Raw genomic sequence first — 7785 nt, 5'->3', positions numbered from 1 at the left:
ATATTGAGTGCTAGTTGAAGTCTTGGAAATGAATAGGATTACTCAACAAGGACCAGCTGAGACACCAGGGAAGCCCAAGAGTACTGGAGTGGGTAGCCTATCCCTTCTCCCATAGATCTTCCCAACCCAGGAATTGAACTGGGGTCTCCTGCTTTGCAGGCGGAGTTTTTACCAGCTGAGCTACAAGGGAAGCCCCAACAAGGACTAGAGGACTATATTTGGGAAAGTACTCATTTTCTTTCTTTCTTTGGCCACACCACACGACTCGTATGATTTTAATTCCCTGACCCTGGATTGAACCCTAGGCCCTTGGCAGTGAGAACACGGACTTCTAACCACTGGACTGTCAGGAAATTCCCAGAAAGTAATTTTCTGAGATGGGAAAGAAAAGCGGAAAGTAAGGCAAGAGATTAGACATGTAGGACCTGGGTGAGCGTTGTCCAATAAAGGAAAAAAAAAAAAAAGACTGTGGCAGAAAGGAGGAGGGTACAAGTAAAGACCAAAAAAAAAGAAAAAAAAGAAAGAAAAAACCCTCAGAAAGGTTTGCTGCAGAGAGAAGGACGCCTGTGAATAGACCACTGCATTTATAAGCAGGAAGACCATAGCTGGCTCTTCAAAGTATAGGGTTAGAAGCCACATTGTGAATGGCTTAGGAGAGAAAGCAAAGGCAGCAATTGTGAAAACTTAAGAACTCTGGTAGGAAACGGAAGAAGACTGGGGTGGACAGCTCCTATGGCAGATGCTGGATGGGGCAGGCATGTGGCTGTTTGAAATCGAAGCATCAAAAGCCAGGAGACGGAAAGGACTGAAGATGTCAGAACAGCTTGGGGTTGAGAAAGCATGTGTGAATGAGTATTCCTGCGTATGAGTAATGGAATGAATGTGATGTGTAACTGGGTAGATGTGAGGTTTGAGGTAACTACTGAAGTTTGTCCCGGCAGGAGTGTGTTTCTGCACACGTGTGTGCACACAAGTGTTTAGGGGACAAAGACGTCGGTAGGAATGAGTGTCACTGCCGAATAAATCAGAGTGGAATGTACAGTGGGGAGTGGAGTGGGTTGTTTTAGCTTGGGAAGGCAAAAGTGTCCATTTGCCCCCACAGATGCTGACTCCCTGTGACTTGACAAGTGACAGTGAAAGTGTTAGTCGCTCGGTCATGTCTGACTCATCGCGACCCCATGGACTGTAGCCCACCAGGCTCCTCTGTCCATGGAATTTTCCAGGCAAGAATACTGGAGTGGGTAGATATTGCCTTCTCCAGGGGATCTTCCTGACCCAGGGATCAAACCCAGGTCTCCTGCATTGTAGGCAGATTGTTTACCATCTGAGCCGTCAGGGAATCTCCCTCACCACACCCCACCCCCCCACCCCGCACCGTGACTCAGGACACTGGCAAATCTGCTGTGTTCCTAAACTGCAAACGGAATCCAGGTGAGTTGACTCTAGAAGGCCCAAGTTTCATTTTTAGGTGGTCTTGTCTTTTGATGTGATAAGATGGAAGGACAGAAAGTCTGCATTGCTCTCCCATTGCTGGCTGGTTTTTTGTTTGATTATTTGGTTTTGTTTTGTTGTTCTCTTAGGCTTCCAGTCCTCCTTATGCAGGCCTCATTGTGTTGTAATCATGTTTGCTCGTCCATCTCCTCCCGACTAACTCCTCAAGGCAAAGCCTAGGTCTTTTAGCTCTGAATCACTAGTACTGTGGATGTTCCTGGCACAGAACAAGAAGCTGATGATGTCCATTAAACACATTAGGGAGAGAGTGGAGGAGTTGGCTCTGGATGGGAGAGATGTGTCTTCCTCCAAGGCAGGAGAGAAAGAAGAGACGAATGTAGGGACATAATTTTGAAAGTTTAATCAAAGGAAGAGAGAACTCATGCAAGATGGTTTCTGTTTCCTGAAAAAAGTGGTACCCAAGAGGGTTTTTGATGGGAGAGATGGCAGGGTCTGAGCAAAGTCACTGAGTGTCTTTAATGTTCTAGGTACTATATAGACATTTCACATACACTTTCATTTAAACTCTACAACAGCACTATAAAGTTATTATTATTCCCATTTTGCTGATAAGGAAATTGAGACTTAAATGGTAATACACTCACTTACTAAAATACAAGTCTCTTGATTGCAAAACCTGTATTTTCTTCCATATACCCATTGTTAGAGGAGTTTTAGGAAGTGTGAAAGGATTCACAAGATGAAGCAAAATATTATTGAGCTAGGGTCTAGTGAGGGTGAGTGAACTTGAATTTGCTTATAGTGGAGGTGGAGAAGTTCCAGGACTGAGAAAAACAGAGGAAGCCAGAAGCTGTGCAAATCCAGACTTTGTACGTAATATGGTAGAGGAAGTTTAAATGAGGAGGATGTGACCAAGGACAGCACTGAAGGGGCTGTTCAATAATCAGTTCAGGTGATGATTATTATTATTATTATTATTATTCCAGAAGACTGGAAGCCCCTGAAATGTTTTCTCATTGTGCCTTACAGGGTGTTAAGGGCTGATTGAATACTCAGTAGCTGCTTGTGACCTGAATCAACATAAAACACTGTGGAAATGGAGATTAAAATGGAGATTGGGCTAAATAAACCGGACATTGTTTTAGAGTTCTGTGCTTTGCCTATTAAGGGACAATGAAGCCAAACAGTGATTTTAATAATAATAGTAAACAATAAAGCTCTTCATGATGGTGAAACCAGCTGAATAGACATGCCTGGATCAGACCAACTGCAAGAAATGAAAAAGCCAGTCTTTGGTGAAAGAAGACTTTGGCTAAGGCGTCCCCTCATGTTGTGTTGCTCTAGGAAAGGAGATAATAATAACCAATATTTTTGAATCCTTGTTTGTTCCAGGCAGTGTTCTAAGTACTTCACATACACTAATTCCTTTAATCCTCATTACTACTCTAGGAGAGTAAACCACTACTCTAGAGGTAAGGAGTATGATTCTTACTATACAGATAAGGAAACTGAGGCCCCAAAAGTTAAGTGCCCAAGAATACACAGGAAATTAGTAGCAAATTTAGAATTTAAACCTGATGGTTGTCTCCCAAGTCCACATTCCTAAACTACTTTGCCATTCTCCAGATTCTGACATGTTCTGATTTATGGTACAAGCAGCTTCTTTGTGTTTGATGAGAAACATGAGTAACCTTTGACAAGTGTGAAGTGCGTCCTTCCTTGGCAGTTGGATAAATTCCATTTTATCCAGCACCTGTTCTGTCAATTGTGTTCAGAAGGAAATCCTCTGTCTTACTCATTTGTGTGACATTGGTATCTCAGTGATTCTTTGGCAAAAACGTTCCAAACCTAAAGAAAACTACTATGACAAAGGGTGCCTTCGTATGTTTCTCCATAAATAACAGCAAGGTTGAGCGTAGGAGTTGTCAGATTTCTCCTTTCTCTCAGCTTTGACTGGTTTCCACTCATGTGGCTTTAGAAATGGTATTTGAGAAATCTTTTTAAAAGGAAGTTTGTCTGATGACCATGGTAAAATAATTCTTTAAAAATTAAGTAATTAATAATTTTCCTAGCTTTATTGAGGGACACTTAGCATAACATTGTATATTTAGGATGTTCAATGTGATGATTTGATACATGTCTATATTGCAAAATGATTCACAATATGTTGACATTCCCAATGTTAACACATTCAGCTTTTCACAGAAGCTTAATTTTGTATGTGTGTGGTGAGAATACTTAAGTTTTACTCTCCTAGATCCTTTCAAGTATGTCTTATAGTATTGTTAACTATAGACACCACGCTAAGTTATCACATGCCCAGAAGTTACTATCTTATGACTGGACATTTGAACCCTTTGACCAAGAAGTAACTCTTCATAAATGAATTGTGAAGTATGCCATGTTTATCTAAAAGAATTTCAGTTGTGGGGGGTGGATCATACATTTGGGTTATCTTTATTTGAATGTCCAGGGGATAGATGACATGCTGGGTGGTTCTGAAGGAGAGCTTTTATAGCTTATGTTTATTTTTTTAGAGGAATAAGCAGAAATCAAGGACCAACTCTTGGCTTCTTCGATTCCTAAATGTATTACCCAAAGATGATTCAGAGAAATTTAGATTTAGTTTTGAACACTAATGTGAAGTGTGTATTTTGTCACTGTGGTCTGTCAAAGTTTGCCTTTATAGATTGGACAGTAGGAGGCATAATATTAATAACAATTTATGTTATGGAATAGTTCTCTCAAGCAATTTAAAGTTATTGTTTAAGTTCTTATCAAATACTCTTAAATATCTCAGCCAGTGTTCAAAGTTCAGTTTCAAATTAAAGGAAATTATTTGAGTTGCTCACACTACTTCTAGAATGATTAATACATACATGTAACAAACTTATTTCCAGTTGTAATTTGCTTGTTGAATTTCCAACACAGAGCATTATGTCTGACACAAGTAAGAATTTGGTCACAACTGTTATCTACTGAAGAATTTATAGAACAACTAAAATTAAATTCTGTTGGCCAGGTTGTTGCCAATGGAAAGTATCTTTTCATCTTGGAGACGTTTTGAAATTTCTTGTTTTATTTGCATTGCTAAATTTATACGCTTTAAGAACAGTTTTATAAGACAGATCCTCTTAACAATAGAAACACACCCACAGCCAGTGTGCCCACATGTGCAAATGTGTTTCTGTGTTTCTAATAGGTCCATGTGCACATGCAAAATTCTCTCATTCTATATCATTAACACACAAATTGATTGCCTCTATTTGCCTATGTACTTAAACCTTTAAGTATGATTCATAAATAAAAATTACATACTCAGATTTTGTCATAAGCACTTTTTTTTGGCCCAGTGGCATGTGGGATCTTAGTTCCCTGTCCAGGGATTGAACCCATGCCCCCTGCATTGGATGCACAGAATCTTAACCACTGGATAGCCAGGGAAGTCCCTGGAATAAGCACTGAAGTGTAACACATATTTAAATTAAAAAAAAAAAGTCTAAAGACACAAAATGTTTGACAAATAGTGCTAAGTAATCGATAAGGTAAACATTGAATCACCTGACAGATAGGATCCACCCACCCCAAGTTTCTTAATTTTATACTAGAATGATTTTAAACATATGTGGTTATAAGTTTATCAGATTTCCAAATATGAACCTTCCATAAAAATCACACTGGACCCCTCAGCTGTGTTTTCTTTCATTATTTATAGACAAATCAAAAACAAATGCTCTTTAAGAAAAAGTACAATGAACTGAAACCATCTGTGAGGATGCACTTTTTCTCTCGATTTCATCTGTAATTCAGACGTGTAAGTGAATCAGAGCCTAAGTCTCATGAAATCATACCGTATTTAATGGTAGTTTTAGTATCAGTTCAGAGACAAAAGTGTTAATGTCTGTTGCAACAAGACCTAAATGGCTATTTAATTCATGAAGGTTATGATTAAATAAGCTAGTGACATGGGGCAAAAGCAAATATTTTCATTTCAAAAGTCTTAATTTCAAATATATTTCAAAAATAAGACACTTTTGGAAACCTCACTTGAAAATTTAATGAATATTATAAAAATGTTTCCCTCCCACAGCTGTTGTAGGCTACTGAATAGCCCTTAGCTACTGAATGCTTGATCACAAAACAAAATCACAGAAAACGCAGTTAACAGAAAACCTCAGAAAATAAATACATAGCATGTTGGCTTGCTTGCTTGTTTTAAACATAAAAAATTATGTAATGAAAACATATCACTTCATTTAGAAAAAGCATATAAATTAACAGGAGATTATTTTAAAATGGAATATTTAGTCTTTTAGGGCACTGTGATTTTTTTTAACTTAAAAAGTATCATCCTTTCTGGATGTGATACCTTGAGAAGAACATAATATCAGTTTCTAAAATTCCTGCCAGAAATGCATAATCTGAGTTTAATCATGAGGAAACACCAGACAATTCTAATGAAAACCATTCCTTTAAAAAAAAAATCAAGCAAAAGGGCTTCAGTGGTGGCTCAGTGGTAAAGAATCTGCCTGCCAATGCAGGAGTTCGATTGCTAATCCTGGAAGGTTCCACATACCAAGGGACAACTAAGTCTGTGTGCCACCACTATTGAGCCTGTGCAATAGAGCGGGGGAACCACAACTCCTGAAGCCTGGCTGCCCTAAAGCCCAATGCGCCACAACGAGAGAAGCCACTGCAATGAGGAGTCCGTGCACTGCAGCCAGAGAAAAGTCCATGCAGCAACAAAGACCTAGCACAGCCAAAAATACATAAATAACTAAATAAAATTATAAAAAGAGAGAGAATAAATTCTTAAAAAATGTCAACATTTTAAAAGACAAAGAAAAGCTAAAGGAATTTTCAAAATCAAACGACCCTAAAGGGACATGACAACTAAATATGACACTTGATCTTGGACTGGATTCACTTCTGAAGGAAAAAGAAAGGTTATAGAAGCCATTTTTGGGTCAAGTGACAAATTTGGAATGCAGATGATAGATTAGCTAGAATATTGCATCAATGTTAAATTTACAAAAGTTGGTAACTGGACTGTGATTGTGTAAGAGAACATCCTTATTCTTAGGAAACACATACTGAAGTGTCTAGGGTAAAGGGCCATGAGGTGGGTAAATAAGTCTCAAACAGTTCAGAATGATAAAGAAAATGGGGAAAATTCTAACAATAGGAGCATCTGGGTAAAAGGCGCATGGTGCGCTTTGTACTATTACAATTTATTTCCAAATAAAAGTTAATATTTAAAATTAAAAAGTTACCTGACTTGGGAAAGAATTTCTGGGGAACATGAACTCTTTTTTAGATAACTGCTATTCTAGAAATACCATGCCTGCCACATGTTTGATAACATTCAGCCATGTCTGATAACATTAGGTGTTATCAGACATGGCTGAATGAATCTTTGATTGAAGAACACAATTGACATAGTTTGAATTAATAAACAGATTTTGGTTTCTAATTCCATGGTAACTGACATGAAAGAAAAAGCAGAATGTATTGACTCAGTCTTTCAGTGACCAAGGAGCTTAGTTTACTGTACACCTCCTTTTGTTGTGTCAGAAGTCTCAAAGGATCTCTGTCATTTCACTCAGCTGGTCATTAAATCCTGAAGGAGTGTAGTAGCCATCAGATTTCTCTCCGGGAGATAAGCATAGATCCTGTTTCATATGGTCACATCGTCTTTACAGTTAACAGAAAGTGTTTGCAACATAGCTCATGAGTGCAAATTTTAACTATTTTAAATTACATTAGATTTGTCACCTAAGAAACCCAAAGTCCTTCTCCTGGAAAATAATAGTTGGGAGTGCTGTCTCCATCACAAGACACTGGAAGTAAAGGACCACTCTACCTACTTTCCTGCTTTATTTTTGCTTCACCAATTGCTGCATGTTCAACTACCTTCCCTGGTGACTCAGTCGATAAAGAATCTGCCTGCGATGCAGGAGATGCAGGTTTGATCTCTGGTCTAGGAAGATACCCTGGAGGAGGAAATGGCAACCCACTCCAGTATTCTTGCCTGGGAAATCCCATGGACAGAGGAGCCTGGCAGGCTACAGTTGACTCTCCAAGAGTCAGACACAACTTGGCGACTAAACATCACTTTAAAGATTCAGATACATTAAAAAATACATTTTATACTTGGTATAAAATTGGCTTGTAATTAAAGATGAAAGGGTTATGGAATGAGAAAACATTGTTGGCTTTGCCCATATGATTTAATTTTGTACTTGATTGGATGGGCCGTATGATAGACAGTCTCTTCTAAAGCTTCCTACACAAAATGTCTACAGATCAACAGTGTCAGCATCACCCGGGACC

The sequence above is a fragment of the Odocoileus virginianus genome, chromosome 12, assembly GCF_023699985.2.
Source record: "Odocoileus virginianus isolate 20LAN1187 ecotype Illinois chromosome 12, Ovbor_1.2, whole genome shotgun sequence".
NCBI classification, from domain to species: Eukaryota; Metazoa; Chordata; class Mammalia; order Artiodactyla; family Cervidae; genus Odocoileus; species Odocoileus virginianus.
The sequence above is the reverse complement of the archived record's forward strand: the minus strand, read 5'-3'. Positions refer to the sequence as shown.